The sequence below is a fragment of the Macaca mulatta genome, chromosome 3 (genome assembly GCF_049350105.2).
Source record: "Macaca mulatta isolate MMU2019108-1 chromosome 3, T2T-MMU8v2.0, whole genome shotgun sequence".
In the NCBI taxonomy this organism is placed as follows: Eukaryota; Metazoa; Chordata; class Mammalia; order Primates; family Cercopithecidae; genus Macaca; species Macaca mulatta.
Window position 1 is genome coordinate 71275239 of NC_133408.1, and position 12328 is coordinate 71287566.

Consider the following 12328-nt stretch of genomic DNA (forward strand, 5'->3'; position numbering starts at 1 on the left):
CAGTGTGAATGGCACACTAAAATCGCTTTTTTTTTTTTTTTTTGAGACGGAATCTCGCTCTGTCACCCAGGCAGGAGTGCAATGGCGTGATCTCGGCTCACTGCAAGCTCCGCCTCCCGAGTTCACACCATTCTCCTGCCTCAGCCTCCTGAGTAGCTGGGACTACAGGCACCCACCACCACACCTGGCTAATTTTTTGTATTTTCGGTAGAGATGGGGTTTCACTGTGTTAGTCAGGATGGTCTCGATCTCCTGACCTCATGATCTGCCTGCCTCGGCCTCCCAAAGTGCTGGGATTACAAGTGTGAGCCACCATGCCCAGCCAAAATCACTTCTTTATAAACTAACTGGAATTCCTGATCTTAGTAGGCACAGGGAAATCCAGTCCTTAGGGTTTTGCTCTCTGGAAGAACACCTTTAAGTAATTTTTTAAAACTTTAGCATCAGGCTGCTGAAGTGCTTGACAAAACTCTTGAATTATTTCTGGAGCTACTCGCAAGGAGCGCAGGTATTCTTGTTGAAGATACTGAACACATTCTGGGCCCCATTTGAGATGAATTGTTTTCAGTGTCGCTGCACACTCAGATAAAGACAATACTGTTTGTGCATCTGCCAGGTCAAAGGTTTATTTTAAAGGTGCTAGGAAACATGTGGGGACAATGTGCTTATAAACAAAATCAACAAATCCCACTGGTCCATCTTTCTCCAGAGTTCTACCAACTTTGAGTGGATGATAAAACATGTTTTCTGTGCAATTGGATCTGCATATTCAAGTACTCCTTGGATAACAGTAACCAGCACTCTTTCTACATTTTCTGCACCTTGATTTGCTATAGCTTCGCTCATCCCACTGCCTGTGACTGTTCGCAGGAAAGCAAAGTAACTCCTTCGCAACATCTGCTTCTCTAAAGCAGCAGACTAGTCATTTTCTTCCGCTGGCCAGAGAAGCACTTCAAACATTGCATGAAGCAGGGGCACAAATATCTGTGGTGAAAACGGGGATACCTGTGTCTTCAATTTGGCCGTAATCTGGGTGGTAAGAGGAATGAACTCCTGGAGGTCTTTTGCTTCACAATCTTTGAGCATATGTTCTGAAGCAGATGGGATGAACGGAAGAACTTCTTCCTCCAGGCAAATAATCATTCAATGCTTCATGGATTTTAATGCTCTGTTCTTTGGTCCATACACATTTGGGATCAGTAAGTCTTCCTTGAGAATTGATCTGTTTACCGTATATAATAATGATATGTCTCTCTTTGTAGTAATTTCCTTTGCTATGAGTCTACTTTAACAGAGAGTACTATAGCCACCCTTGATTTTCTTTTATTATTTCCTGTATATTTTCCATCCTTTTACTTTTGACCTACCTATGTCTGGATTTGATGTGAGTTTCTTGTAAACATCATATAGTTGTGTCACAATGTTTTTATCTACCCTACCAATGTCTACATTTTGTTGATGATATGTTAAGGCCACTTTCAGTGAAAGTAATTATTGACTCATTAGTGCTTAAATATATCTTTTTTTCCTGATTGTTCCCTCTGTTTTTCTTTTCTTGTCTTACTTTCCTGAGGACCACTTGAATGTTTTTTTAAATATCCCATCTCAGTTAATTTATAATGTTTTTGACTGTATTTCTTTGTATAGTGTTTTTGTTTGTTTGTTTTGATGGAGTCTCATTCTGTTGCCAGGCTGGAGTGTAGTGGTGCAAGCTCAGCTCACTGCAACCTCTGACTCCCTGGTTCGAGCAATTCTCCTGCCTCAGCCTCCTGAGTAGCTGGGATTATAGGCACACACCACCACGTCTAGCTAATTTTTGTATTTACAGTAGAGATGGGGTTTCACCATGTTGGCGAGGATGGTCTCCATCTCCTGACCTCATGTTCCACTCACTTTGGCCTCCCAAAGTGCTAGGATATGTGAGCCACGGCACTTAGCTGTGTATAGTATTTTAAGTGGTTGCTATGGAAATTAAAATATATATAATGTGACTTATCATGGTCTAAGGGTACCAGAATTTCACTAATTTAAGTGAAGGATGAAAATCTTACTTTCAGTTGGGTCCCTCTACCTTCTCTACCTTTTAACATGTCAGTCCTGAGTATCAGATGGTTTCATGATTTTTGTTGCAGTCATCAAATATAATTTACAAAGCTCATGAGGAAAACAATAGTCTATTGCATATACCCAGATTTGCTCTTTCCATTGTTCTTTTTTCCATCCTGATGTTCTAAGATTTCTTCTTTTACCATTTTCTTTAGTATGAAGAACTTCTTTTAGCCAGTTCTTTAAGTCAGGGACTATTTTAAAAAGTTTTCTTTACTATGAGAATGTTATTTCTCCTTCCTTGCCAAAGAATACTTTTGCGGGATATAGAATTTTTGACTGTTACTTCTATTCTTTCAGCACTCAAAAAATATTCTGCCACTTTTTTCTGGCCTCCAGGGGTTCTGATGTGAAATTCAGTTATTATAGTTGGTATTCCCTTATAGGTAATGTGTTGTTTCTATCAGGCTTTTTTCAAGATATTTTGTCTTTAGTTTGCAGAAGATTATTTATGATGTGTCTTGGCATGATTTTTTGTGTGTGTGTATTTATGCTGTTTGGGGCTCTCTCAGTTCCATGAATCTATAAGTTTTTCTTTGTGCCAGATTTTGAAAGTTTTTATTCATTGTTTTTGCAAATGGTTCTTTAGTCTTACTGTGTTTTCCCTCTCTTTCTAAGACTCTGATGGTATGAATAACAAATCTTGTGTTAGTGTTCCATAGGTCTCTGAGGCCCTGGCTCTTTTCATTTTTTTCAGTCTGTTTTCTGTATATTGTTCAAACTGAACAAATTTCATTCGCTTATCCTTAAACCCAAATGATTCTATGCTTTGTCCAACTTTCTATGGTTTATCAACTCCTCTATTGAGCCCACTGAGCAAATTATTTTCTGTTGTATTTTTAAGTTCTATAATTTCTGTTTGATTCTGATACAGTTTGACTGTGTCCCCACTTAAATCTCATCTTGAATTGTAGCTCCCATAATCCCCATGTGTCATGGGAGGGACCCAGTGGGAAGAAATTGAATCATGGGGGCAGGTTTTTCCCATGCTGTTCTTGTGACAGTAAATAAGTCTCATGAGATCTCATGGTTTTATAAAGGGCAGTTCCCCTGCACACTCTCTCTCGCCTGCTGCCATGTAGGACGTGCCTTTCTCCTCCTTGCCTTCCAACATGATTGTGAGGCCCCCCCCAAGCCATGCGGAACTATGAGTCCATTAAACCTCTTTCCTTTATAAATTACCCAGTCTCAGGTATTTCTTCATAGTAGTATGAAAATGAACTAATACATATTCCTTTTCATAACTTCCATTTCTTTGCTGAGAATTTATATTTCTTCATTTGTTTCAAGAAAATTTGTCACTGGTAACTGAACATTTTTTATGACAACAGCTATAGAATCCTTATCAGATAATTGAAACAGTGGATTCACATCACTATTGTTATCAGTTGACTGTATTTTCTCATTCAGGTTGCATTTTTTCTAATAGTTCTTAATGCAATGAGTGATTTTCTATAATATCCTAGCCAGTTTGTCTGTTATACTGGAAAACTCTGGGGTCTGGCTTTAATCTTTCATTTTAGCAGGATACCACCTTATTGAGGTTTAGACATGGGTCCTGGCCTACTTTTGTGGGCTGTGGTTCCAATGACAGTTTGAGTTTTAGAGCTTTTGTGGTATTATTTTATTCTTTTTGCTTTATCTGGTGCTGCTGAGATCCCTCTTGTTCTTGCCAGTGTTGCCTGAGGGGATGAAAAGGGCTTCCTCAGGATAGACTACTCAGTGTCTCTTGGTAGAAGAGTCTCAGGCCTTGGGCATGAAGAAGCTTCCCTGGCTGAGTACTGCACTGGTGGCATGCCCCCTTCTCATGAGGGTCCAGGAATGCTTCCTGGACCAGAGACACTTCTTGTGGTTAGATTCCTCCTTCTGTTTCCCCACAGTTCCCCAACGTCTCTAAGTGGTGAAGGATAGTCTCACGTCCAGGAGGCAAAAGAGCTTCCTGAGCTGGGTTGTTTATTATGAAGGGTCTCTTCTTCCAGTGCCACCTCTCTGTCCCAATATCTCTCAATGGGGAGGGGGAGTCTCTAGCCCAAGGCAAAAGTCAGTTATTTCCTTGGCCATTTATTAGCAGGTCACTTGATCAGCCCCCCTGCAGTCATGCCATCCTCACCTGGTGTGGCCCGTAGGACTTCAGTTCAATCCCAGGAAAGAATCAGTCTACCCAGGCTGCCATCTGATGTTTGGTTGGAGGTTGAGAAATACAGGTCTAAGTTGCCTTGTACTGGGTTGGAGGACATAAGACACCCTGCTACTGTGATTTACCTTCAGTGCTGGGATACTAAATCAGTTTGCTTTCCTCTTTCCACCTTTTAGAGTTTTTCTTTGGTTGCCTCTTACATTGTTTTCAGAGTTTACAGTTGTACTTAATGGGGAGGAACAGAAAGCTATGAATATGTCATTTGTCCAGACCAGAAATCCTAGAGCATATATATATATATATATATATGTATATATATATATATATTTTAATGGCATCATCATAGCTCATTATATGGCTTTAGAATGGGTTTGTGGTACAAATATAGAGAAACTTTTTTTTCCCAATATTTTATTGTTAAAAAATCTCTATAAAACAATTTTTTCCAAATTTTGGGTTCTATATTATAGGATGTATGACCAGAACAGAAACAGTGTTCAAAGAGCACAAACATTCTTAAAGTATCTTTAATAGTGCATCTTGATAGTGTGATGATTTCCTACAGCTGTGTCACAAACCACCATACACTTTGTGGCATACAACAGCAGTGATTCTGTTTCATAATCTCCCATGTTGCTGGGCTCAGCTGGGCAGTTTTCACTCAGGGTCTCTCATGGAGTTGTAGTCAAACCATAGCTGAGGCTTCCTTACTCCCATGCCTGATGGGTGATGCTAGTTGTGGTCTGAGCCATGCTTTGGTCAGATCACTGATGAGTTTTTTCTATGTGGCCTGAGATCCAGGATGGTGGCTGGGTTCTGAGAACAAAGGTTCCAAATGATTCCAAGCTGATGCTGTATTGTCTTTTATGATTTAGTTCTGAATGTCATGCATCACTTCTGCAATATTTTATTTTTGAGAAGTGATTCATTAAGATCAGCTCATGTTCCGGACCTGATGGCTAGAAACGTCAACGAATTTGGATACCTGTCTTAAGACCACTACATATGAAAAGGAAAAGAGGGATGAATGTCTGGCCAGATATGAGAAACCCATGTCAGCTGGAGCTATTATAAGTTGTCAGTGGCCAACTCTGTATACAAGATAAGAAAAGGAATGATACATCTCATCTACTGCAGGAGAGGGCTTGGCAGGGGAGCTGTGGGAGTAACTCTCTGCCATTTGTACATGACATTCAGGAATTATAAAATCTCTTGACATGAAAAAGTGGCTTATTTCAACCAAATGCAGAATTCTGCATTTCTTTTTAAATAGGCAGACTATGTTTCTCCAGAAATTTGAGGGTATGAGAAAGAAAATATATGGCTACAGTATGTTTTTCTGCACACCAGTGCTTTCACTAGCTATAAAACCGTATTATATTTCTTAAAGAAATCAGTGACAGGGTATTGAATGTAACACTCTGAACAGAACATTTCCAGTGTTATGTAACATTATAAGAGTACAACAGGGACATTGTGAGATTGAGACTAAGATGGCCTAAGTGTTAGAATATTTTACCCCTTCAGTGACTCATGAGAATGTTTTTAGGTGGCAGGAAGCAGGCATGACAGTTTGTGCTAACAGTTTTCCCATATGTAAAAACTCAGGCCGGGTGTGGTGGCTCATGCCTGTAATCCCAGCACTTTGGGAGGCTGCCTACTCTAGACATACAGGCCATTCTGACAGAGCTCCTTCTCTGACTGACAGCCAGGTGTGAGACTGCAAGCCCCTTTCTGCAGCTCAGTAACAAGCGAGTCAGATGCCTGGTTCCCTATGGTGTTCCAACCCCCGAGCCACACAGAATACCCCCAGATGGCTTTCTTCTAGCCCCCTCTTTTGCCCTGAGGCTCCCATAGGGAGCGGAGATATGGCATACTAACAAGTCTCTCCAGAGAAATCCTCCATACCCTTCTTAATCCATTCCTATATAAGCAGCCTGTCACAGGACCAGTGCTGGCTGAAGTGGTTTGGCATCTCTTAGCATGTCCTGAGCATGGTCTGGGCCGTTAATTAAGGATGTTTGTGTCTTTGACACATTTCATGCTGTCTTGGCCTTTGTGATCTCTGCCAAAACTCTGAGCACACAGTAGCATCTATTTAAGCAAAATTGTTATTTAACACTTCATTTTACTGGCATTTTTTTTTTTTTTTTTTTTTTGAGACAAAGTCTCACTCTTGTCACCCAGGCTGGAGTGCAATGGCGCAGTCTCAGCTTACTGCAACCTCCACCTCCCGGGTTCAAGCGATTTTCCTGCCTCAGCCTCCTGAATAGCTGGGATTACAGGCGCCCGCAACCATACCTGGCTAATTTTTGTACTTTTAGTAGAGACAAAGTTTTGCCATGTTGGCCAGGCTGGTCTTGAACTCCTGAACTCAGGTGATCTGCCTGCCTCAACCTCCCAAAGTGCTGGGATTACATGCCTGGCCTTTACTGTCAATATTAACTAGGAAACTAGAGAAAGATTAAATGTCAGGATGTTAATGAAACCTTACTACCTCTTTCAAGCCTCAGACATATCATTTCATACTATGATCTTTTTGTTTCTTTTTTTGTTTGTTTTTTGAGATGGAGTCTCACTCTGTCGCCCAGGCTGGAGAACAGTGGTGCAATCTGGCCTCCCTGCAAGCTCCTCCTCCAGGGTTCACGCCATTCTTCTGTCTCAGCCTCCTGAGTAGCTGGGACTACAGGCGCCCGCCACCATGCCCAACTAATTTTCTTTTGTATTTTTAGTGGAGACGGGGTTTCACCATGTTAGCCAGGATGGTCTCAATCTCCTGACCTTGTGATCCACCCGTCTCGGCCTCCCAAAGTGCTGGGATTACAGGCGTGAGCCACCACGCCTGGCCTGTTTCTTGGTTTTTGAGATGGAGTCTCGCCCTGTCGCCTAGGCCGAGTGCAGTGGCGCTATCTCGGCTCACTGCAATCACTGTCTCTGGGGCTCAAGTGATTCTTGTGCCTCAGTCTCCTAAGTAGCCGGGACTACAGGCATGTGCCACCAAGCCTGGCTAATTTTTGTGTTTTTAGTAGATACAGGGTTTCACCATATCAGCCAAACTGATCTCAAACTCCTGACCTCAAGTGATTCAACCACCTTAGCCTCTCAAAGTGTTGGGATTACAGGTATGAGCCACCACACTCAGCCTGTGCAATGATCTTAAACATCCAAGGAAGTGTGAGCTCATTGCAGAATTCATCTGCCTCCTGAGATCTAACACTGCAAATGACCAAGAACTGATAGATTCTGCAGCTTTCATTTGTAGCTAGGACACAGGTAAGGTCTCTGCCACACACGTCAGAGCTGAATCACAATTGCAGTTCCTTTCATTATAAATATTTAAACATGGACATAGAGTGTAGAATGATAGAAAATGGAGACTGAGAAGGGTGAGAGGGTGAGAGGGAGGGCAGATAATGGATACGATGTATGTTATTTGAGTGATGGATACCCAAAAAGCTCTGACCTTACTATGCAATCTATGCATGTAACAAAATCACATTTGTACCCATGAATCTGTACAAATAAAAAAATTAATAAAAAGTTAAAAAAAACCCCACAAATATTAAATAAATTACTTTTACAAGTGTGTATCAAGGACTCTGCTTTCCAGCCAAATGAATTCCAGCTGGGGAAAACTTACATTGACTGTCCCATGGAAATAACTGGAATTTCAGATAACTCCTGGCAGCTCTCTACTAGGATATTATTTTGTAAATGCCTTTAATAAGGAAACTTTCAGAGGCTGCAACCTGGAAACTCAGCCTAGTGTTGGCAACAGGCAGGCACTTAATCAAGTTGTAAAATGCATTCTAATGTAAAAGGAGAAGAATCAGTGGACAGCTGGCAGGGACTCAGTGCCCTGGCCAGGCTCTGGAAGGCCCTGCTGGGCATCTTTAACAGGTTGCAGCCAAGAAACAAAAAATGGGCCAGCGGTTCCTAGGAGAAGTGCTTGGGTAAACAGAATTCTGGTCCTACCCACCTCTTCGTGACATCTTTTCAGCAGATGCAGTTTCAAATGGAGTGATTGATTCTACCTTTTCGTCCCCACTCCACCCACTTCAGGCAGAGCCAGCCAACTAGTTTAGACATTTCTATTAAATTAGGAGCCAGGAAATGAGAAAAATCCTGTCTCACAAGGGAGCTCTTCTCAGGTCACATGGCTGCTTGGCAGAAATGCAGAGAAAGCCAGGCGTGTTGGCTCACGCCTGTAATCTCAGCACTTTGGCAGGCCCAGGCGGGTGGATGGCCTGAGGTCAGGAGTTCGAGAGCAGCCTGGCCAACATGGTGAAACCCTGACTCTACTGAAAACACAAAAAATTAGCTGGAAGTGGTGGTGCGTGCCAGTAATCCCAGCTACTCGGGAGGCTGAGGCAAGAGAATCACTGCAACCTGGGAGGCAGAAATTGCAGTGAGCCAAAATCATGCCACTGTACTCCAGTCTGAGTGACAGAACAAGACTGTCGAAAGAAAGAAAGAAAAGAAAAGGAAGGAAAGAAGGAAGGAAGGAAGGAAGGAAGGGAGGGAGGGAGGGAGGGAGGGAGGGAGGGAGGATGTTTCATTTGGGGGGCAGGGGACCCAATGACTGACCACTTTTGTAATTTCTCTGTTCCTTCTACCACCTCATAGTCTCTGTCCCCGCTTTGCAACGTTTCTATTCCTGCACAGCCATTCTATGCAGTCTGTGAACACTGCAACTTTAGAATCATTCACAGGGGCTGGGCATGGTGGCTCACACCTATGATCTCAGCACTTTGGAAGGCTGAGGTGGGTTGATTACCTGAGGTCAGGAGTTCAAGACCACTTTGGCCAACATTGCAAAACTCCATCTCTACCAAAAAATCCAAAAATTAGCTGGGTATGGTGGCGTGTGCCTGTAATCCCAGCTACTTAGGAGGCTGAGGCAGGAGAATCACTTGAACCCGGGAGGCAGAGGTTACAGTGAGATGTAGCGCCACTGCACTCCAGCCTGGGTATCAGTGATACTCCGTCTCAAAAAAAAAAAAAAAAAAAAGAATCATTTATAGGACCATTAAAGCAAAGAATCTTAGATTCACAGAATGTGACATGCTTGATGTTGTGGAATTGAATTGAGCAGAAAGAAGATATGCTGTTCATTAGCTGCGTGAGTAGGAAAACTGCCTAGCCTCTCAAAGCCCTGGTTTCCTTGTCTGTGAAATGGGAACAATGACCAGAATGATCAAACTGGAGAACATAGCCACAGCATCATATACTATAGTGCTTAGAATATGGTAGGAATTCGACAACCCCAAGCCCCTTTATTTTTTATTTCTATTTTATTTATTTATTTATTTACAGACAGGATCTTGCTTGTTGCCCAGGCTAGGGTGCAGTGGCATGATCATAACTCACTGCAGCCTCCAACCCCTGGGGTCAAGTGATCCTCCTGCTTCAGCCTCCTGAGTAGCTGGGATACAGGTGCACACCACCAGGCCTAGCTATTTTTAAAAAATTTTTGTAGCGATGAGGTCTTGCTATGTGCCCAGGCTGGTCTTGAACTCCTGGGCTCAAGTGATCTTCCAACCTTAGCCCCCCAGAGCACTGGGGTTACAGGTATGAGCCACTATGCCAGGCCCATGGACAATAAGGCAGGTCTCTACACAACTAAACATCAGAATAAAAAACCTTTGTTGAGCCAGTCAAAACCAATGAGTCAAAGCTGAGTTCCCTGTTTGATATTTGTGCAATTGTTTTTAGAACTAAAGTGAAGAAGTTTGCATTTATATCTACTACATTCCATATCATCAGGCTTGGCCCATGAGCTCAGGCTGGAGGGACACTATTTCATTCCCCTTTATACCCTTCCACATTCAGAGTAGGGGAAGAATCTCAGGGAATTGCATTGCAACCCGCTGACCGGCCACATTTGCTGAAGAAAGTTGCTTTATGTGGCCCGTCTCTTGTTTCTTGGCTGCAACCTGTTAAATGTGCCCAGCAGGGCCTTCCAGAGCACAGCCAGGGCACAGCGTACCTGTCAGCTGTCCACCTATTCTTCTCCTTTTGCATTAGAATGCATTTTACAACTTGATGAAGTGTCTGCCTGTTGCCAACCCTAGGTTGTGTTTCTAGGTTGCAGCCTCTGAACGTCTCCTTATTATTTTTATTTTTTTGAGGTGGAGTCTCACTCTATTGCCCAGGCTAAAGTGCAGTAGTGCATCTTGGCTCACTGCAACCTCCAACTCCCGGGTTCAAGTGATTCTCCTGCCTCAGCCTCCCAAGTAGCTGGGATTACAGACATGCACCACCATGCCCAGCTAATTTTTCTGTATTTTAGTATAGATAGGGTTTCACCATGTTGGCCAAGATGGTCTTGATCTCCTGACCTCGTGATGCGCCCGCCTCGGCTTTCCAAAATGCTGGAATTATAGGTATGAGCCACCGCACCCAGCCAAATTTTTGTATTTTTAGTAGAGACAGGGTTTCACTATGTTGGCCAGGCTGGTCTTGAACTCCTGACCTCAGGTAAGCCACCTGCCTCGGCCTCTCAAAGTGCTTGGACTACAGATATGAGCCACTGCACCTGGCCAGCACTGACAATCTTTTTTTTTTTTTGAGACAGAGTCCCGCTCTGTCGCCCAGGCTAGAGTGCAGTGACACGATCTCATCTCAGCTCACTGTAGCCTCTGCTTCCCAGGTTCAAGAAATTCTCCTGCTTCAGCCTCCCAAGTAGCTGGCACTACAGACGTGCTCCATCATACTTGGCTAATTTTTTTTGTATTTTTAGTAGAGATGGGGTTTCACCATGTGGGCCAGGCTGGTCTTGATCTCCTGACCTCGTGATCCACCCGCCTCGGCCTCCCAAAGTGCTGGCATTACAGGCATGAGCCATTGCGTCTGGCCAGCACTGAAAATCTTCATGAATATGTCCTCTGATTCTCCATTGGGACTGGCAGGTATAGGAAATTGGGCTCTAATGTGAAGAAGTTAATACCTAAGAATTTAGGAAAAATGTTTTAACTTGTTCAATAGAGCTTATCCGAGCTCTGAATTGGGGTCTAGGACCTAGGTCCAGCTATTCTTAGTCATGTTGTTTTTGTTTTTTTCTTCTTTTTTTTCTTTTCTTTTTTTTTGGCTTTGCCCCTCAAGTGAGGACATCTCCTTCTGAAACTCACCATTGAAGCAGCGTTGTTGTCTGGAGTAAATACCTGCGGTTTGTCGTCTTGCACCAAGAAATTTAGGACATGGACACACACGAGGAGTTTAGGAGCAGAGGTTTTATAGGAAGAGGAGGCCGGGCATGGTGGCTCATGCCTGTAATCCTAGCACTTTGGGAGACCAATGCAGGCGGATCACAAGGTCAGGAGATCAAGACCATCCTGGCTAACATGGTGAAACCCCATCTCTACTAAAAATACAAAAAAATTAGCCAGGTGTGGTAGCGGGTGCCTGTAATCCCAGCTACTCAGGAGGCTGAGGCAGGAGAATCGCTTGAACCTCAGAGGTGGAGTGAGCCCAGATCGCACCACTGCACTCCAGCTGGGTGACAGTGAGACTCCATCTCAAAAAAAAAAAAAAAGATTTTGATGCTGCTTTTCATTAAAAAGGAAAACCTTATCAAGGACTCCTGTACCCTTATTATCTGCCTAAGTAATTTCTTCTTAACTTCTATATCACCATGATGAGTGATTAGGGCATTGGACAAAATTAGAGCATTCTTAGACCCTAAACACACTATCACTATCACATTATCCTGGTATTGGCTGGGTGCAGTGGCTCATGTCAGTAATCCCAGCACTTTGGGAGGCCAAAGTGGGTGGATCACTTGAGGTCAGGAGTTCGGGACCATCCCAGCCCAAACCAACATGGTGAAACCCATCTCTACCAAAAAATACAAAAATTAGCCAGGCATGGTGGCACATGCCTGAAATCCCAGCTACTCAGGAAGCTGAGGCACAAGAATTACTTGAACCCAGGAAAGGGAGGTTGCAGTGAGCCGAGATCACGCCACTGCACTCCAGCCTGGGTGACAGAGTGAGACTCTGTCTCCAAAAAAAAAAATTATCTTGGTATTTCAACTCGTTAAGAATGGTCAAAGTCTTTACCAATGGTTGAACAAGGTAGTGTAAG

General features: G+C 43.2%; 1 pseudogene; it reads right to left on the reverse strand.

Moving 5' to 3' along the window:
• Nucleotides 1-380: 380 nt before the first annotated feature.
• On the reverse strand, nt 381-1143 carry LOC100428401 (exportin-T pseudogene; annotated as a pseudogene).
• Nucleotides 1144-12328: the final 11185 nt, after the last annotated feature.